Source organism: Monodelphis domestica, chromosome 6 (genome assembly GCF_027887165.1).
Source record: "Monodelphis domestica isolate mMonDom1 chromosome 6, mMonDom1.pri, whole genome shotgun sequence".
Lineage (NCBI taxonomy): Eukaryota > Metazoa > Chordata > Mammalia > Didelphimorphia > Didelphidae > Monodelphis > Monodelphis domestica.
In genome coordinates this window covers 122,874,068-122,901,464 of record NC_077232.1, presented here as the reverse complement: position 1 = coordinate 122,901,464, position 27,397 = coordinate 122,874,068, and the positions used below count along the sequence as shown (strand labels likewise).

At 35.6% G+C, this 27,397-nt stretch overlaps 1 long non-coding RNA gene across 1 annotated transcript; it reads left to right on the top strand.

Moving 5' to 3' along the window:
* The first annotated feature begins 5,071 nt into the window (after window positions 1–5,071).
* On the top strand, window positions 5,072–27,070 carry LOC103099590 (uncharacterized). The gene is made up of 2 exons (XR_469055.2): window positions 5,072–5,281; window positions 26,138–27,070. It is a non-coding gene; the product is annotated as an uncharacterized LOC103099590 (long non-coding RNA).
* Window positions 27,071–27,397: the final 327 nt, after the last annotated feature.

The following is a 27,397-nucleotide window of genomic DNA, read 5'->3' as shown; positions in this document are numbered from 1 at the left end:
AAAGATAACCTGTAGAAAGACAGAAAATCTGCCATTTTGGATGGAATGTAGAGTTTGAAGAGGAGGCATGTACAATAAACCTAGAAAATGAGCCTGGAGCAGATTAAGAAGAGGTTTAAATGGCAAACACATGAATTCATGTTTAATCTTAGAAGAATGGATTACCCAGAGGAAAGACTGGTAGTAGAGAAACCAATTATGAGGCTATTACAAGAGTCTACAAGAGAGGGAATCAGAGCCTGAGCTGGAGTGGTGACTGTGTGGATGAATATAAAGAATTATGCCAAAAATTTAAGGGAAGGAAATGGATAAATACAATGAGAGGGAATAATGGAGGCTAGCACTGAGGATCTGCGTTACTGGATAATGGTACCATAGACAGTAAAAAGGAAATTGGGAAGAGGGATTGGTGGTTTGGAGTCTGGGGAAGGGGACACAGTAAATTCTTTTTTGGACCTTTGAATTGTATATATATAAGATAGGCTGTATTATAAGATAGTCTGTAAAGGATCAAAGAACTGTAGTGTGTCTTCAGATACTTACTGACTGTGTGACCCTGAATAAGTCACTTAAGCATATTTGCCTCAGTATCTCTTCTGTAAAATGATTTGGGGAAGGAAATGGCAAACCACTCTTGTATCTTTGCCATAAAAGATCCAGATGGGGACACAAAAAATTCAGACACATCTCAAGGATGATCAAACAATAACCCAGGACAATTAGTTCCAAAATTTCCAGTAAATACTTTATGATGACTGACTGAAACTCAGGAAAAAGAAAGGAGATGAATATTTAGATTTGGTATTTACAATCCCTGTCCTGGGAGACCTAATGTTATAAATAAGGGAAGTATAAAATAGTATGCAAAAATAAAAAAAAAAAGATAAGGAGTATTTATAGCCAGACTTGGCTAGGGAGAAGGGAAGGCTGCATGGAGTAGGTGACTTCTTAACTGAACCTTAAAAGATTTCAGGAAGTATAGATTTGGAGGAAAGCCATTTCATACATAAAAGAGAAAGAGTAAATAAAGGTGTGGAAACAGAAAGGATGTTATTTTATTAGAAAATGACAAATGATCTAGTATGGCTGAAACACAAGCAACATGAAGGGGAAAAGTAAGTTAACAAGGATAAAAAAGGAAAGTGAGCCAGATCATGAGGGGCCTCAAATAATAATCTAAGGAATTTGAATTTTTTTCAGTGAGAAATGACAAGCTATTCTAGAATTCTGAGGAGTCACATAATCAAACTTATGCTTTAAAAAAAAAAAGTTTGTGTTTTGTTTTGTTTTGTTTTTTGTCTCATCTCTGATCTGTGCCAATTGTGTTATCTGTATGACTGTGGGCAAAGATATTCAACCCCTCAGGCTAATTTCTATAACAGGTAAGTTTCAGAAGAATTGTTGATCTGCATTGGTGAAGGGAATTCTTATAATAGCAAGAGCCACACCAGTGAGGCACAAGTCTGGACCAATTCAAGACAATATACCACATATTAACGATGTAAGGTAAAAAACAATGGTTCTCAGCCTAATGGTTTTTCCTCTCTGACAGGGAAGGTTGGGCACTTTGATAAATAAATAACATGAAAAAAGATGCAATATCATGAGAGTAAATACAGGAAGGAAAGCAACCATCTAGTTTTACCTTCTCCCTTTATGGGTTAATAAAACGAGAACTGGAGAAGTTAGGCAGATTTTCCATGGTCATAAAATGAGTTAGAAACAGAGCCAATATGTGCTTCTGAGTTTTCCATTTCCAGACTTTGGTCCTAACTTTTAATAATTTTGGTTTATCATTTTTAGTTTGGAGAGTGTGACCTCACAACAATAAATATGTTACTTCCTTCCTCATTTCCCTATATGTGAATGAAATCTTCCTCTTCTGAAGTCTTTTATAACTTCATTTTACCTCTTCTAAGAATAATGATCACAGCCTACCTTCTGTTTTCCTTGTGTGTATGTTTTATGTCCCCCAGTAGATAGCTCTTGAATTATATTCCTGCTCTGTGCTTTATTTTTTCTGTCTCCCACAGTGCCAAGTAGAGTGCCTCGTACAGAATGGTTTCAATATAAATATTTTATGAATAAATGAATGTATGTGGAAATGATCAGATTCTTTAACCACCCGAGGAATAGAGAATGACTGAATTATGAATAAATAACATTTTTGCTCTAATCCTCATCTCCAGTGATTTGATTTTCGGAACTATGCAGGTGCATCCTTTGTGATTTTATGAAAAAAATGTTGAAGAGCATTTAGAAAAAAAGGGCTGTAAATGCTAGTTGTGATAATTTTCTCTTAAGATCAAGCCCAATCTGTGTTTCAGTGATACTGTGTTATGATGCTTAATTTTAGTTGTTTGGTAGAAAACCATTATCAGATAGAATTGTTTTAATGAGACTTCTAAAAGCTTAAGAAAATGCAATACCAAAATATTGATTTTGGAATGGTAAACACACAAGTTGGATATAAGTATATTTAATTTATATGATATCTTTTAAGATCTACCAATAGACTGAATTTGTGGGGAAATTAGGAAAAAGATCATTGGGAATTCTCTGATTTTACAATACATATTACTATCCCTATTTTACATATGAGGAAACTGAAGCCTGAAAAAATTAAATGATTTGCCCATTGCCACACAGCTGGGACTTGCTACTAATGTTTTTTTACTTTAATTTCTGGGATCCTCCCATTATTTTCCTGGTGTTCACTGGATGCATTCAGGGACAAATTACTCTTTAAAATGAACCAGCTTACCAGTAAAATAAATTTCTAAAACTCCATCCATTTTCTCAAATAGAGGGAAATTTCTTGGATAGATCAAAAAACATTAACAGATTGACAGATCTATCTTTGTATCTGAAAATAGAGAGCAAGAGTTTCCTCTATTTTTTATACTTATGGCAAGAATTTGCATTTTTTCCCCAAATTTGAGCACATTAAAAGATAGAATAGACCCCAAATTTTATATTTTTTCCTCTCAGTTTCAAGATTTTTTCTGGACTTCTCAAATATACTGCTTATATTCACACTAACCTTTTAGTCAGTCTGAGCACTACATCTTATATTCACCTGACTTATGTTAGGTGAAGTTGTTAGTTCAACCTTAGACTAATGTGCAAATGGTTTAGTTATTTTGCTACTAAGACCACCACCATCCTTACCTCAATGATCCCACCTGAATCCTCTGGTCTCCCTCTTACTCCATCCTTTCAAGAGTGGTGAAATTGAGGCATGTTGTCATTGTAATAGGCATTGATGAAAATAAAATTGGGAAAGTAGTAATTAATACAGTTCAGAGCAAACTTTCTCCAAAATATGGTTTGAGGGGCTTGCAAATGTCCTCTAAAATAGTATTTGAATTGATCTCCTTCCTTATGGCTAAGGAGAACTAAATAGAAGTGGACACTATCCATTGAGACATAATGGGAATTATGCTGTAGCTAGAGAGTTAGGAAGTCTTGATTTCTTATTCCTACTAGCAAACTTATTAGCTCTTTGACTGTAGACAAGTTACAGCCTTCGTCAGTTTCAGGAAACCTATAAAATTTGAAGATTGTTGTGATCAAGGTAGGTAGAATTCTTACCCTGAAATCACAGATCAATGACTAACATATTTCAGCTTTTTACACATATATAACTTTTATGTGGTCTTCTGGGACACTGAACACCCACAAGAGACAAGTGTTGGTTGGGCAAAAGGATGAAGCTTGGAACAGGAACAAAGGGATTTCATATACATACAAGAATGGAAGCAAGAAAAGAAATTGGTGTTTATTAAGTGTCAGCCACTTACTTGTACCAGGTGCCAGGCACAGTCCTAAGAGAGTCACAAATATATCATCTAATCTTCATAGTGCCTGTGGGAGACAGGTGCCATTATTGACTCTATTTTACAGAGGAGGAAGCTGAGGCAGGCAGTTAGAAAATGTCTTATGCTGTTGACACTAGAAACTTTAGGCTAATCCAATTCAAACAGCATAACAAAAGCACCTAACCATCCCAGGAGAACATTATGAGCTGACTGCTGATGGAATGTATGTAATCAGCAGTCTTTTCCTGGATGCTTTTGGTTGTGTATTTTTTTTTAATGCTTACTTTCTGTCTTAAAATCAATACTATGTGTTGTTTCCAAGTCAGAAGTGTGGTAAGAGCTAGGCAATGGGGGTCAAACGATGGCCAGGGTCACACAGCTAGGAAGTGTCTGAGACCAGATTTGAACCCTCATCCTCTCACCTCTAGTCCTGGTTCTCAATCCACTGAGCTATCTAGCTCCCTCTCTGGCTTAACATTTTTATTCTTGATGGTATAAATTAGCTACTTGAGATATTCATTGCTGCTTTGGATTATGGGTCTTCATCCCTGGGATTCTCAGTCTTGTTCCCTTTCCAATTACTATCTCCTTTGCTCACCTTCAAATTAATTCACTCAGCAGGTAATTTCAATGCCTTTACAATAGTAAAAACAAAGACTAACAACCTCTGAAGAAGATGATCCCTGCCATGCATGGCAAAGTTTGCAGTCTGACTTCCTCCAGCTCTTTTTCTATATCCTGTTCCTTTGGCCTTTCAGGGGTCTGGGAAATTGGGAAGGATGTTCTCAAAGACCTCTTGTGATAGATTAGCACTACGAAGCACCCTCCAACTCCATGGCACAAGCAGGGAGGAAGGACTAGCCGACCTTCTCTTTCTTGCATTGTCTCAATGTTCTCTCGGTGACTGGTGACTGTACTTAACTCCTGGCCAGAAAACAGGCAAATTCATTTGCACAATACTTCAATAGATTGGCCCTAGGAAATGGCCCGGCTACCCAGGAGACCAGCTTCCTTCTCTGCAGCAACTCAAGCTACATCAGAGTTGTTCCTGAAAATCTGAAAAGGATTCAGTCACAAAGCACTGTTTCTTGTCCTTTATAAGTCCAGCCAGAGCATGCAACCTGCATGAAACCTCTGATAGCTGCCCTTTACATTGGTCCCCGTGAGGGACTTCTTTCTACCCTTCTGTCTTTTTGGTTCCTAAAATTTGAACAATTTACGGCTGCTTAACAGAGCAGCTGAAGGCTATTTTGCAATGATTACATTCACTTGGACACCATAAATATAATGGTCTTAGCATTGGTTGCAGTGAAGGTTTGTAAGAAAGATTTCCCAATGAAAGGAGACTTCTAGAGCTAGGAAAAGATACCTTTTTTTTAATAGAGCAGGAAGTATTTTTTCCTCATTTGAAAATAAAGAAAGGAACATATATTGTGGATGCCTACAATTGCAACATTAAGGTGAGGTTTATTTGTTATTTATATAATGATTCTGAAGACCTTTATTTTGAGTTAAAGAGAAGTTTACTTTTCCTATATTTTAGAGGGGTAAAATAAGTAAAGCTATTTCTATATTACTCATGTTTTTTTTGCTGACCTTGAGGTATTTTCTTCGGAAATATAGTAAATATCTAGAGACTATATAACATTGAATCTTTTTTTCTTCAATAAGAAAACTTATTTTTGATATTATGATGAATGTTTATGAATTTTGACTGAGGCAAGAACTTTGTGTGACTTTCATAATCATTAATATAGCACAGGAGTGTCCAATGTCCAAGCAGGTGAGTATACCAGGAAGATTTAGTTAAGCAATCTAAAGCCTAGGACCTCAAGGGTTAAATTGGCCCATTTGAAACTTCCTTCATGTGCTGAGTGATAGAGCTTTTGTTTTATTTATTTATTATTATTATTTTTTTGCAATTGCTTTACCCTTATAAAAATGCAAGGAGCCAAGCTCCTTTCCATTCAGGGGAAATTTGCCAGTCATGGAGAAGAGAATTCCAGTATATTCCAAAGGAGCTTATTTATTCTCAGAAGCAGCATCATGAGTGAACAATGGAAATTTTGTGATATAATTCAGAATACTTAGGATGGCAGTAGCATATTTGAGTGATTTTTCTGTTTCTATGACAAGTTCATTGCAAATTCAAACTATCTCAGTTCAATTGGACACTCCCTGCTGCATGCCAATCTTTCTATTCATTTCCTGTTGACTCCATATTATATTCCTTTAAGTGTCTGAAATGGTATTGAAAATGAATCACCTTCTACTGATATCCTCTCTCCCTCTCTCTCCACACACACACACTATTCTCTTGGGCTTTACTTCTGTCTGTATGACCACCCTATTTCCTTTGCTGGTTATATAGTCATGCTATTACTACCAATAATGTATGCTTATCTACCAAGGCTCCGTCTTGCCACCTCTTTCTCTTTCTTCTCTATACACTCTTTTCATGTTCTAGCTTCCATGAGTTCAAGGATCATTTCTCAACATGAGATTCCCAGATCTATAAAGCTAACTGAAATCTGAATCCCAGTAAAATCATCATCTGCCTTTTATACATGTTTAACTGGATATCCTGGATTTACCTAAAACTCAAATAACAACTCCTTTTTTTTGCTCAATCCTTCCCTCTTCTAAACTTCCTTATTATTGTCATGGTAAAAACCATTCTCCCATTCATACAGTCTTGTAACCTGAGTGTCATTCTCTTCTTACTCTGCATATTGAATCTATTGCCAAAACTTTTAGTTTCTATGGTCATATCATCTTTTATACATATTCACATAACTCTACTCAAAGATTCAACATCCTAGTTTGGTTCCTCATCACCTCTTTGAGTTATTCTAGTAGTTTTCTTTGCCTCAACTCTTTCCCCAGTCTAATATCTCCACTGCCAAAATAATGTTTATTAAAGCAGAAATCTGACCATATCACTTCCTCTCCCTGCAATTATAACTCCAGGATCACATGTAAAGTCCTTTGACATTTAATATTTTGCACAATATGGAGCTTCCTATATTTTTAGACTTCTCATTCTTTACTCCATCCTATGCACTCTGAGACCCACCTACACTGAATTACTTTCCAAACTCCATTCCTTCTCCTTGCCTTTGCACTTGCTTTCTCCTGTGCTTGAAATTCCCATTCTGCTCTCCTCTTAGTCTTAGCCTCTCTGTCTTCCTTCAAGACTGAGGTCAAATTCTACCTACTGAAGAAATTCTTTTCCAGTTTCCCCAATAGCATTTCATCCATTCTTTATTTAACATAGATAATTACATCTTGTATCCTCTAGTAGAATGTGAATTTATGGATTGCAGGATCTGTTTTTATCTTTCTTTGAGTCCTCAATCTTTAGCACAATTACAGTAAGCACTTAAAATGATTGTTGATTGATGGAAACCTACAGCTTTTTCAGCAAACCTGAAGCCCATTCCACTTCATTTTCATCATATAACTTTGCCTACTGTTAATAAGAAGATTGGGACCATATGGTTGTTATCCCTACTGATTTTCCTTTCAAAAACCCTCTTCCTACTCTAAACCATCCTGCTTCCTCAAGGTCCTAGATCTATCAGCACTTTCTCTTCCCACCCACCCCCATTTCTTGATTTATTTTCCCCTTTTTAGTGACTCTTCCATTTATGTACACATACAGATATAAGATTACCTTGCTTAGGAATAGTTTCTCAGTTTTCCCTGCAGCTATATGTCCATATACATATTGTAGATTTTTTTAGAAATCATGGCAATTCAGACTCTTAAGTAATCCAAGTAAGCAGAGTTAATGATCAAAATTTTCAAGGCATATTGGTAATTACTTAGTCCAATATAAACTCATTTTATATAAAGGAAAACTGAGTCCAGGAAGGTTAGTTAAGTCTTGATCTGTAGATGAACAAATAATTCTTCTGAGTTGCTGACTCTTGATGACAGTCTTATAAGACAGGTTCTTCATTTCTGTCTTAAGGTAACTCTTGTCCCATGTCCTTTGCCAACCTGGCTCCTGCCTTATTTGACACCTAGCTAATCAGTTTAATATTTTCCAGGAACTGTTCTGAACTGAAAAAGCAAACATTTAAAAATAACATTCCCAAACCTACCTTATTGTTTCCTGTTCTTACCTTAAAAACAAAACAACAAAAACCAATTGCTTTTATATGTGCTTCAAAGTACCCAAAGTACTTTACATACATTATCATATTAGATACAATGACTTGGTAAAGTAGGTTCTTTTATTCCTAATATTTTGCAGATGAAGAAATTGAAGCCTGGAGAGGCTGAGGGGCTTATTTTTTAAGTTTCATATTCTAGGTAAGCACCTGAAGAAAGATTCTAGCTCATGTCTTCTGGATGTGAAGTTTAGTACTTTATCCATTACAAGAACCTCCTCCTCTTCAGCTGTACTCAGTCATGGTCCCTCTTGCTCATCTTTTGTGACTGAAGTCCTGTGTGTCCCTTCCCTTTGTTTTACAAACACATTTCTATAGCTTTTCATAACATGCTTGTGGACTCCATCTCTCTTTCTTGACTTTTTCATCCCATATCATGCTTGTTCCACTCAGTTTGCATTTTCTTTATAATATCACCCTTGAAGATTCATGAATCAAATCTGACATTTTAAAGCTACATCCTACTAATGTCTATAGGAACTTAAAAAACAAAAACCTTCTGATCCTACATTTATATTTTTATGTTGATCCACCCTGTGTGACTAGACATAGGAATCTAACTACAACTCTCTTTGAAAGGACTATTCCTTCACAAACAGAAAAGAGAAGGATGCAAAAACATTAGTAAGAAGAGTAAAGAAATAGTGACAAATTGCATCTGATAGTGATAGGGAGCAAGAATAAGGAATCAAAGATTAATCCTAGAATTTAGGGCCTGAATGGTTAGGAGAAAGGTGTAAAAAGAGGCATATCTTGAAGGGAGCTGTTCTTTAGAAGATAGGTACAGTACTATTCCATATATGTTGAGTTTGAGGGAATTATGGGATACTCAAGGAGAACTACATAGTAGATTATTAGCAATATTGGATGCAAACTTAAACTGCTACATTCCTACTACACCCTTAAATAAATTAAAGCTCTATTCATATTGGGTACTTTTTTGCATTTGGTTAAGTAAGTGCTTACAAACAAATTTAAAGTTGGTTTTGGAATTAGTTCTCCCTGATAATCAGAAGACTAGATATATAAGCATTCCATTTAACATTATCAGAACTGATTGCAAAAACTATTTCCTCATGTGATATTTGAAGTTAGGAAGATCAAATATAATTCTGTAAAGTCCTTTGCACTAGTCTTTTGTTTTCAGGCTTCAGATTTTTGAAAAGATATGAAAAAAGGTGGCTGAGTTCAGTTAGGACCTGAATGAGGACTAATGAAGTAGCTAGCTAACCCAAGTTATCTCCATGTCCTAATAGTGTGATGTATTCAGTTTCATTTTTAAAACTTGGTCTGGAATATTGTTATTTGTTGCTCCTGAAATAAAGCAAAATATATCCTATAGTTGGATTGTAGATAGCTAGGGAATTTAGTGGATAGAATTGTTGAATTTGGAATTAGTTCCTATTCTGTTTCAGGCTCGTATTAGTGATGTGATTGTGTAAATCCCTTAGCTTCTGACCCTGAGTTAACTTATCTGAAAAAAAAGTAGATAAGAGCATCTACTAAAAAGACTTGTGAAGGTTAAATGAGATAACATGTGAAATATTTTGCAGGTCTTAAGTGCTATGTGAAGAGTAGCTATTGTAGTAAGAGTTATGTCAAAGGGATGAACTCCCCCTCCTTAAATCCAGAGAAACTTAATCATTGGCATAAATTATTTATAATGTGATGAATGTGACAATAGCTATAGCATATATGGCAACCCTAATAACCAAGATTTTTAATTAAGCAGGATGCCACATATCTAAGTTCTCTTCCTGCTCTCAGGTTTTATGAATCTATTTCCTCAGCATGGCCAGTGACAAATTTCACCATACATAATTTAGATTCTCTTTTCTATCCACTTAGTGAATCATCCTTACTTATTCCATTTCACAAACTTCTAGATTAACTTCTAAAACATTTTTAAAGCTATTAAAAGGATGTAATCTATAAAAGTGCAAGACTAAACTCTTGGGGTGAAGATCCACAGACAAAACTTCTTTATCTGATTATGAGAAGACTAGTCTCACCTATTTGTGATTTTTAAAATATATTTTAATTGCTTTCTTGATTTAAGGTTAGAGAGCATCTACTTCCACATTCCTAAACCAGACTGAGTGCTTTGTTTCTCTTCAGGAGGATGTGGCTACTGAAATGTAGCTGTGAAAACTGATTTTTTTTCTCAGAATTTAGCAACATTTAATCAGTCATATAATTAAAACTCAATAAAGACCCCTTTTAGTATGGAATTTGGGAATCAAAGCATATCTGTCATAGAATAGTGGTAATTTATTGGGGCTGCTGGCCTTTGTCATGGTGTCATGGGATGTAAACATTTTCTTCCAGTGAAAATATTTTGTCCTGTATGGTCTTGGTGCTCTTCCTTTTTTCTAAGCTTGCATCTCAGTTAAGTCCTACTACTAACTTCTTGGCTCAGGTGAAAATATAGCTAGTTGGGTGTCTGTATCTCACTATCACTCACTAAGATATTGCCCTCTCCCCTCCATTTTACTTAACTACAAAAATGGTATGTGTAAAATAAGAATAATGTTCAGTAGTACAAACTGAAATTGTCAGCTATGAGACTATTTTCCTGACCACTTTTGATGTTTGAAAGCTGAGATTTCTCTTGAAAAAATCCCATTTAATCATAATCTTATAAAACTTCAAAAAACATCTGTGAAGACCAACTAATAGCCACAGGGCGTCCAATAGGGATGCTTTCAAATATGAGGTCCCTTAGACTGTGCAAAGTCTTCCTATTTTTCCTGTCTCTAACTCTGGTTACTTTGGAAGATCCAATTGCCTGTGGATTTTTAAATGTGATGTTAGTTTTATTTAAAGTACTCTCTCAGCAGATTTGATTCCTAAATCTCCTCCTTTAACACCATGTTACTCACTGAGTCCTAGTGTATAAGATTTTCTCCATAAGTGTTTATGATTGTAAGAGCAAATTTGATGGAATGAAAATAACATTTTGATCTGTTTTGGTATAGTTAGGACTTTTAAGGCAGTATCTAAAGTCAATGAGTATCTGGATAATATTCTTATAGCCTTGTTTTTTTTTCTTTTCTTTACTAAGCATCTATCCAATGGATTCAATATAAACAGCAAAGAAACATCTTTGGTACATTTAGTATTTATATATCTCAATTTAATTCAACACACATTTCTTAAGCATTTACTGTGCAAAGACATGTTAATTTGCATAACTTTCCATTCCTTTTTGAAGCTACTATCATCAGTCAATAATAGTGTTGAAAATATCACCTGGGTCCTTAAGGTTTCCTGGTTCTTCCTCAAGCTTAATAAAACCCATTAATTTTTTCTTTCATTAACTGACAATGGTATCATTTGTCCCCAAACTAATTAACTAAAGAGGAGAAACTTCACAATTCTTACAAAGGTCTCCAGTAGCATATGTGCTGGGAGGTAGCATAATTTTCTACTTTTCATGTCAGGTAGAACATCACTTTCATCACAGAGAGTCATCAAATACTATGCTTTTTTGAGTGTGTGTGTAAATGTGTATATATGTTAATAAATAGACAAATATATTTGTCGTACATGTATATCATGAATAGGAAGTAAGAGAAGAGGGAAGAAACTGGACATTGGAATTGAGGGGTTGGGGAAGGCTTCTTATTAAAGACAGAATTTCAGTTGGGACTTATAGGAAGCCAGGGAGGTCAGTAGTTGGAGTAAAGGCTGGAGAGCATTTCAGTCAAATGAGAATGTCTGAAGTTGAGAGATGGATTGTCTTATTTTTGGAATAGTCATAGACTAGTGCTGCTGGGTTGAAGAGAAGGTGTTGGAGAAAGTTAGACTGGAAGAAGACTGGAAAGTTAGAAGTAGGCTGGTTCATGAAGGGTTTTTGAATATCAAATAGAACATTTGTATTTGTTCCTAGAGGTAACAGGAAGCCAGTGGAGTTTATTATTTGGGACTGGGGAGACAGGATTGAACCTACATTTTAGAAAACTCAATTTAGTGGCCGAATAGGAAACAAGTTGGAGTGAGGAGATACTTAAGGTGGGCAGACCCACAGTAGGCTCTTTCAATATCAAGATGTGAGGTGATAGACCTAAATCAGAGTGGTAGCAGTGTTAGAGGAAAGAAGGTGGAGTATTCATGAGCTTTTGCAAATGTGAACTTGACAGCTTGGATATGGGCAAAGGGAGATATTGAGGAATCCTGGATGATTCTGTTTTGGACATATTAAGTTTAAGGTATTAAGATATTAAGGTATTAAGATATATTCAATATCCATTTTGAGATTTCTGAAAGGCAGTTGGAGATGAAAGATTCAGGCAGGATAGCTAGATTTGGTAATCATCAGCATAGAGATGTTAAATAAATCCATGGGAATGGATGAAATCATCTATTAAAGTAATTGAGAGGGAGAAAAGAAGAGGGCTTAGGACAGAGACATCTGGGGGTTACAATAACTCCCAAATCTCAGTGGTACTTTTCCCCATTTCTATTATTATTTAAAAAAATCTATTTCACCAAACATATAATAAGAATTTTCAATGTAATTTTTCTGAAACTATAAGATCTAAACTGTCTCCCTCACTCCCTTCCCTGCTCCTTCCTGGAGATGGTAAGCAATTTGGGCTGTATTAGTTAAAGTTTTCTAAAGTGAAATGTTGCAGACAAACTTGAAACTAACTTTCCTACCAGAAGCATGCTGTAGTAGAAAATGCACTGGATTCAGATTTACAAGAAAGTCATTTAAATCATGGCTCTGCTATTTATTATTTGCGTGACTGACTTTGGGAGAATTTCTTCACCTTTTTCAGGTCACAGTTTCCTCATCCATAAAACTAAAGAATAAGATTTGATGACCTCTACTACACACTGGATTTCTCAAGAGATGATCTTAGGATTCATAAATAGAAAGAAAAACAAGAGATATATTTATACATTTTAAATTATACCACATGCTTCTTTTTTAAAATATCTTTTAAAATACATACCTCAACACAAGGAATTAATAGTATTTTATAGGATAGTTGTACTAGTCTATAGAATTAGCCTTGGGCAGCAGGTGGAGAAATTCAGTGTTGTCAAATTGAAATAGAAGCCTGGCTCCCTAATCTGTTGATGATAACAAGGATAATGGCTCAAATGTATATAACTCTTAATGTGTGCCAGTTCTTTATATGTGCTAAGCATTGCACTAATATTTTTTAAAATAGATATAATTTCTTTTCATCCTCAAAACAGTTATGTGAGGTAGATACTATTTTTATTTCCATTTTTTTTACAAACAAAAAGAGAATAAGTGACTTGCCTGGAGGTACAGAGATAAGATATGTCCTAGGCCAGATCTGTACTTATGTTTTCCTAAACCTAAGCCAAGTGCTCTATCACTACTTTGCTGCCACTAAGGCATAAAGATCCCCAGAGATTCCATGTTGGCTTAGATAATATTGCATTTTGAAACTATAATTTATTGAATTTTTATTTATTTTGTTAACTATTTCCAAATATATTTTAATTTGAATTGAGCTACATTCAGGAGCATCTGACCTAGCTGCTTAAGGCTAATTCAACACTATGTACAACTACCTCGCTATAAATATTATTAATATTTAAGCTAATGTATACATTTAAAAGATCCTATAAATTAAGTGCACGATATAATGTGCAATGTACAAATATGTACGAAAGAGGCTGCATGTTTGTCAACTCTAGTAGATAGAGTGTTGGTCTTGGAGTTAGGAAGTCCTGAGTTCAAAATTGGCCCCAGTCACTTACTACTTTTTTGCAATTGAGCAATTCACTTAATCTCTGGCTGCTTTAGTTTCCTTGACTACAAAATGAGGATAATAATAACTCTCTAAAAGGCTTGTTGAGAGATTGAAAAGAGATAATACTTGTAGGCACTTAAAAGAATCCCTGTCACATACTTACATTCTTGTTTTTCTCCCTTTGGGACAGGAAGACTTAGATACAGTTTTAACCTCTAATACACATAGGCTATGTATCATGGGCAAATTGCTTTACTCCTTATTAACTCAGGCAATGTTTTTTTTTAATATAAACTGTTCCCGATTTGCCCATCATTATATATGGAAGAAGTTCTCCTATCAAGAGTTTTGTCTTCAAGCCCGGATGAAAACAAAGAAAATCCACCCTACTTGTTCTCCCTGTTTTCTGCCTTCCTTGTAAAATGTCTTTCCCTTAACTTTTCTTACTCCTTATTTATATTTTCTTAATTTTATTAGTTATTCTTTCCTAAGTTAATATATTGTTTTTTATATTCACATTATTTCATCATTTCATGTCTATATGTTATTCACATGTGTTATTTCTCATGGCATAATAATAGCCCAACATATTCCAGTGCTACAATCTGTTGAAAAATTCTGGAGTTCCTACACATATAGGCTTTGATACTGTTGACAACTCTCCTGGATACATTTTTTTTTTGCTCAAGTTTTTACTTACTACCCTCTCCAGATTTTCCTCCTACCTGCCTGGCAACTCTTTTTCAATCCCTTTTGCTAGCTCATCACCCCAATGGGGGTATTTCCAAGGTCTTGGGCTCTTATCTAGGTTTTTCATCAGCTCCCATATCATTTACGTGCAGATGATGCTCCGGTTTGTATATCCAACTACTATGCTTCCCTGAGCTTCAGTTCCACACCATCAACCATCCTGGAAACATCACAAACTTAACTTGTCCAAAATAGAATTCATTAACTTTCCCCTTTTCCTCTCCCCTTCATAACTTTTGTCTTTCTGTCAAAGGTATTGCCATTCTTCTAATCTTTCCCTAGAATTACCTTTGTGCTCTTCTCAATTCTTCATTTCAGCACGTAGCAGAATACTTAGCATTTTTGTTTTTGTGGGCAATAAATATTGACTGACCATCTTCCACCCCACACATCCACTGAAATCACTGGGTCTTGTTATTTCTAATTCCATAACATCTCTCATTCACTGCTTCTCACCATTTGCACTTAAAAGCACACACCTTATTTCAGACCCTCAGCACCGCATTCTTGGATTGCTAAACTAACCTCTTGATTTCCTAGTCTCATTTCTTTTCCCATGCCAGGCATCTGCTACACAGCTGCTAAAGAATTTTTCTTTACAGTTGGGTAGCTCCATGAATTGAGAAGCCAGGCTTAGAGATGGGAGATCCTGGGTTCAAATCTGACCTCAGATTTTCTAACTATGTGATCCTGGGCAAGTCACTTAACTCCCCTTTTCCTAGCCCTTACCACTCCTGCCTTGGAACCAAATTGGTTCCAAGGTAAAGGTTTTAATTTTTTTTGTTCGTAAGGATTTAATTAAGCATATCACTCCTATTCTTAATAAACTGTAGTGACTTCCTTTTTCATCTAGGATAAAATGTGTCTCTGACTTTTATTGTGCTTCATAATATTATTCAAAACCATATTTCCAAGTTGTTTTTTTATTACTCTCATTCCATCCAACCACAAAGACCTCCATCTGCTTTTCCTGCACACCATTCGATCTATTTTCATAGATTTTTATTGGCTGCCCTTTTTTCCTTGATTGTACTGCCTCCTAAACTGTGCCTCTAGAATACACCTTTCCCCTCAAGATTCAGATCTATGATCCAGTCAAACTAGCTTTCTTTCTCTTCCTCTACTACTTTAGTACATTTCTGATTGTTTTGATTTTGAATGGTCTATCCCCTACACCTGACATGCATGCAGGAGAAGAATAAACCGAAGCATTGGCTTTGTATTACATGATTACCACACTCATGTGAGAGAATTACTTCCTAATGCCCAAAGTCTTATAAAGGAGTATTTTTCTTCATTTTTTGATCTCTGCCTAAAAGTTCCTCTCTCCCTTCATGGTCAAGGTCATCCTCCATCTATAGGATCCTTTTCTGGTCCCCTGGCCTGCTGATTCTCTCTTTCCCAAACTATTCTGCATTTTTTCCTCTTCCAATTTCTTCTTTATATATTTATATTCATGCCTATCCTTGAGAGAAATGAATGTTTCGCTATTTTCATTTGTGAGCCTAGTAACTTACACAGTGCCTGGCATATAATATGTACATAAGAAAGGTTTGTGGATTGATAGGTTTTTTCAGGTCTGGAGATATTAGGAATAAAGCTACAAATACATACATACATGCCCCATGCAGATACAGCTCTCCCCTTTCACTCATTGATAACAACTTTAGGAGACTCTTAATAAAAAGGAGGCAACCCAGACTTTATCCAAGGTCACTGAAATTTAGAACATCATCCATGAACTTAAGGTGTTGATTTTTGGAAGATTTAGAAATTTAAAAACACTGTTAAGTATATTGAAATATATCCAAGTTCATACTTTTTAAATCCTTTGTCAGAATAGAAATGAGTAACAAGAAAAATATTTAAACTAAAAAAAATTAACAAAAAACTACCAGATGATGATGATCTTCCTTCTCCTAGGAATCACACATCATTCGGTCTTCTCTGTTTCCTAGGTTTGCCCTACTTTTCCCCAAGTGAAGTCCTTAGAATCAATTTTGTACTTTGCTAGGACCACTCCCTACAGGCAATTATTGTCCTGGTGTCTCTTGCTATCACAGATGATTTAATGAAGCATTTTCTTGCTACTTGCCCTAGCCTTAAAATACTAGTGATGCCTCTGATAAAGGTATACTCATAGTAGTAAAATCATTAGATAAAATGGTGTGAACAATTTTGTATCTTTTACTGAATAATGTCCTATTATTTCCACCAATCCAAGTCTCTTCTTTCAAACCATTCCTGGATATATCTTTTTTTTTCAGATGAGAGTAAAATGTAGAACCAGAATGTTGCAATTGGAAAGTTGTGCTATGGGGGTTAGTTGGGTGGCTCAGTAGATTGAGAACCAGGCCCAGAGATGGGGGGTCCTGGGTTCAAATCTGACCTCAGACACTTCTTAGCTGTGTGATCCTGGGCAAGTCATTTAACCCTCATTGCCTAGCCCTCACTGCTCTCCTTCCTTGGAACCAAAACATGGTATTAATTGTAAGACAGAAACTAAGGGTTTTAAAAAAAGAAATAAAATTGTGCTATGGAAGTTTATTGAGGTTAATAAATGATTTACTTTATTTTGAGATATTAATATTATCCCATTGATTTATAGTAATCAGAGATATGGATATTTCATTTGGCAAAACTGAATTCTATAAAATTTAGTAAAATTAAAACATAATATAATCTTGTGCTTTTTTTTTGTAATATCTACCCCAAAGGATGGTAGAGACCACCACTACAGCAATGAAAATCATTATCACCAATCTGAATCTTTTAAAATATAGCCATAAGCACCTCTTCTAGGAATCATTCTATGCATAAAATGCTTTCTTATGACAGATCCTTCCATTCAGATTCCCTTTGCTATCTCCTTTCCACCATCTTCCTACTAAAATAATGCCTACCTTGGGTCAGAATATTTTCCTGAATAACAATTGGTCCTTTTAAAAGTCTGAATACTCCTTTACATATATTTTATAACAATAGAGCCTCTCAATAACTATGTATTTCAAATCAATATTATTTCCCCTATTTTCCAAATGAACTAAATCATAGGTTAAATGACTTTCCTATGGTCACATAGATTACCTATATGATATTTAAGATTTGAATCCAGTTCTTGTTGACACTAATTCGAGTAGACAATTATACCACTGTCTACTTGGAGGATGGAAATCATGTACTCAGTGTCCTATGCTTAAACACACTTTGACTTAAGAAACAACCTGATTAACTGGACTTTGCTTATATGTGGGTCTAATTTAATATTTTAGTGGAATTCACGTAAAAATTTTGCGGTGTTTTTGTTTTGTAGCCATGTCCAACTCTTCCAAATGCTATTTGGAATTTTCTTGGCAAAGATACTGGTGTGGTTTCCTTTTCTAGCTCATTTTACAGAAAAATAACCAAGGCAAATAGAATAAAGTGCCTTGCGCAGGGACACATGGTAGTAAGTTTCTGAGGCCAGACTTGAATTCATGAAGAGGAGTCCCCATGGGGCCAGGCATTGCACTCTATCTACTACTCCACCTAACTGACCAAGTACTTTAATACCAATGGCTATATCTGAGTTTTTAAAGCTACAGTTTTACTATTTTATTTATTAATAGGTATAAGTAGCATTAATCCAAATACAAAGTGGTCTAAAAAATAAGACTATGATAATAATACATAAATGAATTAGTATGAATAATCTGGTCTTGAAAACATACAAACATATAAAAAGAGACTTAATTAGGGACTAAGAAAATATATGTGGCAGATTTATAAAAATAGCAGGAAATAAATAGCACAAAAATATTCCCTTTAATAAAATAAACTTCCTATTCTTCCCCAACTTGTTGAATCCAATTTTACAGTGACTCATCCTAGTGACTATTAAAATAATAAATTATTATACACATATGAACATGGTTGAATAGACCTATATCCAGAAGTACCCAAGCAAAAATGTAGAAAGTTTCATGCCCTTGACTTGTGGAAATAAGCATCTTTTATCATGGAAAAGGGTTAGACATCTTTATGAATTATACATTTCTCCCTTTTTTATGGAGGCTGTTTCTGGTAAAATATAAGCATATTATTTTCCAAATCTCCACAGAATATTGTACTTTCCCTATAGGCATGGTAGATTATTTAAAAAACTGTCAGACAGTGCACTACGGTTTTGTAATAATGTGCTTGGCATATGGAGGGGAAAAAAAAGTATTGTAGTCTCTTGAATTTTTGTAAATGCAGGGCTCTATTTTTCTTCTGAACAGTGGAGGAAAGTAAGTCATCCCTCTTCACCCACTCTGATTCTCCTCTCAAATCTGGTTGAGGAGAGAATTACTTTTCTGAACTTGGCAGGCAATATAGGAAACTGTCTTGGGAGGACTTCAGCAGAAGAGGGGGGATGATTGTGCAACTGGGAGAAATATATGCAATCCTACTACCCTCTTTCTTTGTCCATGTCTCCTTAGAAACAACTCTTGGGAGTTTCCCACTGATATTTATGGCCTCACAATTCAGGGAGTTGTGAAGAATTTTTTCTATAAAAAATTTCCAATGCCTGAAAAGCCATTGTAGAATCTAAACTCTAGTCAGACTTTGCTTTTCAGAGACATAGTTAAATATATGCATGCAGTCTTCAATTGAAAGTTTTCTTTTTCCTGATAAAATTTAATTTCTTAAATGTAGCCATGCTCAAAGCCACCCCTACCTAAGTACTTTCCTATGTAATTAAAATAGTAAATCTGGTTTGATGGTGTTTGATTCTGTGGAGGGATGGTGGTAGATAAGGGTGTCCAAAACAGAGGACAGACTTCCTGTGGGTTAATTTACTTCAGAAAGAGAAGAATTTCTGTCACCTGACCCTAGAGACTCTGGGGAAGAAGGCTGACTGTAGAAGTGGAGTACCATAATAACAGGAAGTTGATTGTGTTGGCATGGGACCAAGCCAGAGGGCACAATGAAGGTTGTCACCAGGATGTTGTGTGAAGGAAATGTGCTCCTCCTGGAGATTGAAGGTGCATGATGACCAGATATAAAGGACTTTGGCAAAACCACAATAACCCTACCCTAGTTACTCTTCTGAGATTTATTTGGGTATAAGGACACATAATAAGGATTTCTATGCACAATACAAGGCATAACCATATATGTGATCTACATCAATCTCTCGCTTCACCAGATATTTCAGCTTTTCTCTCTCTATATATATAGCTCTAGAGATGTAGAAGCCTCAGATGATTTAGCTTTGTTTGCTTTAAATCTGAAGTCTCTAAACATTATTGAGGATTATGTTTTCTTAAGTATTTGCATATACACACAGAACACTTCTAGAGAAGTTTTGGAAATTGTGAAATGTAGAATTTTATTCTACTGCAATGGAGAAAGAAATAACCAAAGGTATGAAAAGCAGACAACTTGATAACGACCTCAGAAACATTATGTTTCCTTAAGAAGCAGTTAACCACTGAAGTTTGTAATATATTTTTATCTTCACCATGAGCAAAGGGGACTGAAAGGTTTTTCAACAGTTTATCTTTTTTATTTTAACTTTGATTAAATCTCTTTTTCTTCCTCAAAGCCAAGAGAAAGGGATTCATTTTTTAAGTTTTAATAAACTACCTATGATACTTGAGCAATATACACAATAGGATTATTTTTGAATCACATTTCTAAATCAAATTACCCCCTTCTGTTTCCTTGTTGCCTTCCCATATTTCATCACACTAAAGCTGTCATGTAGACTTAAAAGGTAGAAGCTGTCGGTTGACATTTCATCACTGAATCAGACACCTTGAGCTATTGTTTTATTAATGTTTTCCACCTCATTTCCTTGTTTCTTGCTGATATCAGAAATACAAATAAACCTGTCAGGCAGATTCCCTAGGAACAATGGGCAGCAACAAAACTGAATACAAGTCATCAGACTCCAGATTTTCAAATCTTTCCTCTTCATGCCAAAAGTCTGACACATCACTTTGCAAAAACATGCAATTGACTTAGGGTTAGGTTATGGAACCAGTGCTGAGCCACCATAGGACTTCTCCTAGATATGTCTGTGGCTCTGAGTTTAATTTTAGATGTGCTCAAACTTTACTACTTAGCCATTTTCCATTCTGCAGAGAATATCAATATTCGCAATGATTCTTGGCAAGTCATCTTTGGGGAATTCTACATAAGTATTACCTCAGAGATGAACCAACTTCTGCCATACACACCAATCTCACATTTCCTTTTGAATCATAAGATTGAAGGATCATAGACAGTGCTAGCAGGGGCATCAGAAGTCTTCAAATAACCTCCCTTAATTTAGAGATGAGGAAACTGAGACCCAGAGAAGTGACGTAATTTACCAAATATAAGACAGTTATTTAATAGCAGAATTAATGTTTTAGTCTATGTTTTCTGACTCCAAATCTAGCACTTTTTCCTCTGTGCCTCATTGTGATATATCATGTAGAATATCCATGCAGCAGAAGTCTTATCATACAATCATCAAAATTGGGGATATAAAGTAACAATAATAACATTCGGTGATCAACTGTGAATGACAACTATTATCATCAATGAAAGGATCCAGAACAATTCCAAAAGATTCATGATGAAAAAGACTATACACTACCATAGAAACAACTGATGATATCTCAATGCAGATTTAAACATACCACTCTTTACTTTATTTCTTCTATTAACTTTTTTGTCATGTAAGCAACGTGTCTTTCATAACATGATGAACATAGAACATATATCATATTAACTGTTGTGGAGAGGTGTATAGGGAGAGAACATGGATTGTAAAATATCAGAAAACAATAATTATATTCACTTGTAATCAGGAAAAGAAAAATATAACAAATGTTCTTTAACAGATATATAAAAAAGATATTGATAATAAATACAAAACTTTTACATGAACTGAAGAATTCCCAATTTCATCAACTTAGGAGAAATCTCAGTGAGTTATCATTTTTATGAATGCAGTTTGCAACCTGACTATTACATTTTTAGAAAGCTGATTGAGGCACAAAGAAGTTAAGTGACTTACCTAAAGTCTCATAGCTATTGTCAGAAGAGGAATACTTCAAATACTTGTCTAAATATCAAACAACTGGTTTTTGATGAAGTCAGAACTTCAGCCATTATGGGACAGTTAAAAGGATGAAAAGTCAAAATCAGTATTTTATTGTCCATTATTATGTTAAATACTCTTATAATCAAATGAATCTCTCTTAAACTTTTTATCTTTGAAGAGGGTGGAATGAAGATTGTGGTTTAATAGCAGTAAAAGATGTAATTGTTTTGAGAATCCTCTCAAACCATCCTTAAAATACTACCTCAAAATTACAGGAGTCACAAAACCAACAAGATGGAATGAGGGGATTCCTGGGCAAAATGACTTGAAAGCTAGGCAAAGAGTCGATTTTCATGGTCCACCATCCTCCACCTCCTGCACCAGGTTCTAAGCCTGAGCATAGGTCAACTTGGGATCCTGGGGGACCCTGACCAAGCCCAACTCATGAAGTCACAAGCCCTGGCACCAACCCAGTAAGACTCTGAAGTCCATGGGTCCCTGGCCCTTTCAAGATTGTGATGAAGCCCAACCCCCCCCCCCATGTTGACAAAGATGTAGTACACATACCCCCACAGCATGGAGGATGGTCTCTTCCCCCTCTTCTCCACACCTGAGAACATTTTTGCATGCCCTGATCCTCTGTCTAGCAGATCAAGGTAAACACTTCCTCCCTCTGTCCTCTGGAATAATGTGGGGGGCTCACAGGTGAATTAAAGGTGCAGATTGAGCATGCAATCTCTAAAAGGTTCACCAGTGCTGCTCTAGCCCCTTGGTAAAGTAGCTCACAATGCTGAGCCCTCCAAGGCATCAGCAGAGGAGACAGAATTAACTCTCAAAATTTCTAGTTTAAAGGCAAAAAAAGGCTGGGAAAATGAGCAAACAGAAAAAGAAAATCTTAACATAGAAAATTTCAATGGAGAAAAAGAGCAAAGGAGAGGAAGAACAAAGGCACAGAATCCATATGAGACAGTGAGATCAAATCAATCACATAAAAACTTCAAAGAAAAATGGGATTTGTTCTCAGATACTGGAAGAGCTCAAAAAGGAACTAAAAAATAAAATGACGGGTGACAGAAAATGGGAAATAGAAATGAAAGTAATATGAAATGAAATTGACAGCTTAAAAAGCAAAGCTGATCAAGTGGAAAAAGAGAAACAGAAATACAACAAATAGAAGAATTCATTAAAAAAGAGATTATTCCTACTGGGAAAAAAAGGCAATAAATTCCGATGAAGAAGAGTTCTCTAGAAAGAATGGACCAAATGGAAAAAGAAGTTCAAGTGTAAGGGGTAAAATTTATGGTTGGACTAACTATATTGTTAGTTGGTTGCCAGGACTTTAAATTTTAAAATCCCAATCAAAAACTCAAATCAGAATGGAATTTATGGTGGTTTATTTATCATAGAAGGAAGAAATTAAGAAAATGAGGGAAAGAGAGGAAAAAGAGAAAGATAGCTGCTCCTCTGCCAAGGGGAGGGGGGCAGAGGATTTAATCAAACATGGCTTCTAACCACAAACCAGAAAGCCAAGGGAAAGAGAGTCCCTAAAGATGGGCCTCTCCAATGGCTAGTGCCTCCAGAAAAGTTGAGGAAAGGGGAGTCAGCCTTTTCACTCACTATGTGACAGTCTAAGGGAAGCAATCTGACGTCTCAAACTCAAGCTCCTCCATGGTCATGTTCCACAGGGAAGTCCCTCTCATGGGAAGTGACGCAAAATATAAAGGCAGTACTTTATGTCACTTCCCATGTCTCACATGTATCAATGGTAGCTTAAACTTGGCTTTGGATGGCCCAAGGGTCAGTCAGTTGTTTCTGATTTATCACTTGCAATCATAAACCTTCCTCCACTACACTTAATCCTTAAATGGAGGTGTATACATTCCTGGTGGCTAAAATTCTATAGACTAAGCAGGGAAGAGTAAATCTAAAATTCACAAAAGGTCATAGAAGAAAATCATTCTTTAAAAACTAGAATTGGATAAATAGAAAATAATGACTTTATAAGACATCAAGAAACAAAATCAAAACAATTTTTAAAAATTGAAGAAAATATGAAATATCTCAGTGGAAAAATAATTGACTTGGAAAATAGATCCTTGAGAGACAAAGAATTGTTTTACTACCTGAATATCATGATAAAAAAGTCTAGACATCATATTACAAGAAAATTATCCAAGAAAAGTACCCCAATATTCTTGAACAAGAGTAAAACAGAAATTGAAAAAAGAATCAAGAAATCATCTCATTAAATACATCTCCAAATGACAATCCCCAGAAATGTTATAGCCAAGTTCAAAAGCTCCTAGGTTAATGAGAAAATACTGCTAGTAGTCAGAAAGAAACAATTCAAATATCATAGAGCCCCATTCCGGATTATACAGGATTGGCCGGCTTTTACTCTGAAATATCAGAAGGCTTGAAATATGATATTATGGATAGCAAGAAACTGGGTTCACAACTAAATTTTTGTACTTGTGAAATTTTCCACAAAATGCATAAATTGTTACTAAAAATAATTCTATATATCTTTTTAAATGGCAAGGATGATCTTTTGATCAAAACTTTGAATTCTCATGTGATTTAAGTGATTTGAATGAAAAGATAGGGATGTATCTAAATGGGGTCTGGCCATGCATATTTTTTAACTATATAGCAAGTATAAAACTGATGTCTGTTAAGGATTCTCTCATTTTAAAGTCATACAGAAAGAGACCTGGATTGAGAGAGGAATATAAATGAATGGGAGCATAAGTTAAATTGACTTCAATATTCTTCACTATCAGATGAACATGTGGTCAGTTTTCTCCAGAACAAGAATTGTTGTCACCAGACACATTTAGGCTGATTGACAGAAATAAATTTGATTCCCATCAAAGGTTTACTTAAGATTTTAAATAGAAAAAAATGTATGAAGAAGTCGGAAATATAAAATATTTTATCCCTCTCATTGTTAATGTCTTTTCTCTGAGATTACCATCCATTTAACCAGCTTATGTCTCATATGCACAGTTTTCATTTAGTCCTTCTTATTAGAAAATGAGCCGTTTAAAGATGTTTCTGCCTTTCTTTGTATCCCAGTGATTAACATAGTTCCTGGTATATAGCAAGTGAATAATAAATGTTTCTTCATTGACTTAGAATCAGTGGCTTGTATACTTGGTCTCAAATTGAAGAATGAGAAAGACATTGAAAGAATCCATAGGATAGGATACTGCTTTTAAGCATCTTTGGAGATCACAGCAGTTTATGAATGAAAATTGTACAAATTAGGTTTCAGGAGGAAAACCTTCTGGTGCTAGGTGTGTGAAGAACTAGCCCATTGATGCAAAAGCTTCTTAAGTACTTAATGCCTCAGTTTCTTTCAGAAATTAATGAGGGGAGAAATTATTGTGGAGTTGTCCACTTTTCTCATTACAAGCATTAACCATTGACCAACTTCCCCCAATATAAATAATGGCACAAAAACTCTGGGAATGTAAGTATAACTTAGACAACTTGACCTCTAGAGCCTTCAGTGTCACATTCTGTGGAATCTTTGTGTGGGAGAAAAAGTGTCTTAGCTGAAATAACAGCTCCCTGAAGATGTGCCAGGTAAGTTAAATAACTTTGACCATTACCCTGATCACTGTCTTCCTTCAAAACTTGATGGAAACAGCCCAGGACCCTGAACACAAGAGCTTTTAAAATTGCAAAGCTTCCAGTCTAGTGTCTACAGTGCTGGATGTTAATTTTTATAGAAAGAAACCCATGTGGCAAAAACCCAAAGAGCAATAGCAGGATACTGCAGCTGAAGGTGATAAAAAGCCCCCTTCACAATGTTCTTGACCCCAAAACTTTTGCTATTGTCAACTGGTTTAAGATCAGAGACTAGAAGTACATTATTAGTAGAAATGATATTTAAGAAGAGATATTATTATCTGCTTTGTTGCTGCACCTTAAGGACCTTAAGACCTTTCCATTTGACCTAAAGCACAATTATTATATATATTTCTCTCTAAGGTAATGTGAGTTCCTTAAGAGTAAAGGATGTCATATTACTGTTTCCAATGTTTAGGACAATGTTTTGCATAGAGTAAGTACTTAATTTTTTCTTTCATTTTTTCTTTCATTTCATTCATTTTTCCTTGATGTTTGATGAGGATAATAAAAACTATTCTTACTAAATCGTATAGAGGTGTAAGATATTATAAGACATTATAAGAATGAATAAAAGTATATGAATATTTGTATACTCATAAAGTTATATTTTGATTCTTCAGAAACATGGAATTTCTTGAGTGTAGATTTTCCTTTAATTAACAGACAATTTAACCCATCTTAGATCCAAAAGATTATATTGGAGAGTGGTTCCAAGGGAAATGTGTTCCTCAGTAGCTATACTATTAATAAATTCTGGGAAATTGTCAATCTAGCCTGGTTGGCTTTCCCAGAGGTCAGTGACCAAAGCAACCAGAGTTGAATCCTGGGACTCTGCCAAGGCATGTGACACAGCTCTGTGTGGAGGCCTAACTCAGCACTGTACCCCTTTCCTTAATTAAAGAGTGGTTTTTCTGACTATTTAGTAGTTCTGTGTTTTTTCTCGGTTAACAGTTCTCCTGAAAGCTGCCCCTGCACCCCGGATCATCCGTGAGGACACAGCTTTTCAGGTTTTTTGAAGTTTATTTTTTGAAATCTGAAAATGAACCACCTGCCCTGTCGTACCTCAATCCGAAGGCCTACGTGCAGAGGAGCAACGGCCAAAAGCTGCTGCTGCTACTGGGGACTTAGCAACTCCAGCCATTTGAGGAAAAGGGAAGAGTATTGTCACGTTCCCTCTGAGGAGACCCATGAAACAGTTCCCTTAGAGGGAATTTCCTCACCAGAAGGACCTCTGTTGAAAAGTTCCTCCAACTTATCTCCCTCCAGTCAGCTTGTTACACCAACCTTTGTTTCTGACAAGCAGGGTGCCCACCTTCCACCCAGAACTCTGGCCACAGACAATTGCTCTCAGGCAGTGCATGAACAGGAGGCAGCAGCACAGTCATTACAGGAAGAGGATGTCTAACCAAATACCAATGGTACTATCAGCCAAACCATTGATGGGAATGTTGGGGGAAAAAAACAAAATAAACAAAAAAAAATAACAGAAGAAAGAGGAGAGAACTCTCTGGTCTTTGCTAAATAAACTGAATGGAAACAATTTTGTTGAAGTCCTACAATGGGACGTAAAAAGGGTATAAATAAATAAATTATTAATTAAATGAATGAATGAATGAAATAAAAGAGCAGAATATTCGTTGTCTATGGTCCTGGCTCATCCTCTACAAAACATGATCATCCAGTTTCAGCCTCGTACTAGGAAAGCAACAACCTTTGTCCAGACTATGTTCTGTCAAATGGAACCCTCCATTACCCTCAGTGTTTGTACCATGGATGTTGACAATTAAGAATGGAATGATGATTTAATATGGAAAATATTTTGCCCCCAAACTTAGACTTACTTATGATTTAGAGGTAATAAATTGTAAATATGTGGGGAATTCACGACTGCCATTGCTGCACAGTTCTGAATAGTGCTCCATGTTTAAATTAATTAACCCCACCAAGATTCAGGTATTTCTTAGATGAAGTTAATGCCATGATAGCTACCTGCGGACATCAAGTTCATAGAATGCTCCCCCAGATTGCCATGTGTGGTTTTTTTCTCCCCTTTGAAGATTCAGTAAGGAAGTTTGCCTCAAACTGCAACATGATAAGGAGATCTTAGACCCTATTCAGCACTATATGTATATTTTTTTAATTGAACATTTTTTATTTAATTAATTTAGAATATTTTCCCATGGTTATATGATTCATGTCCTTTCCCTCCTC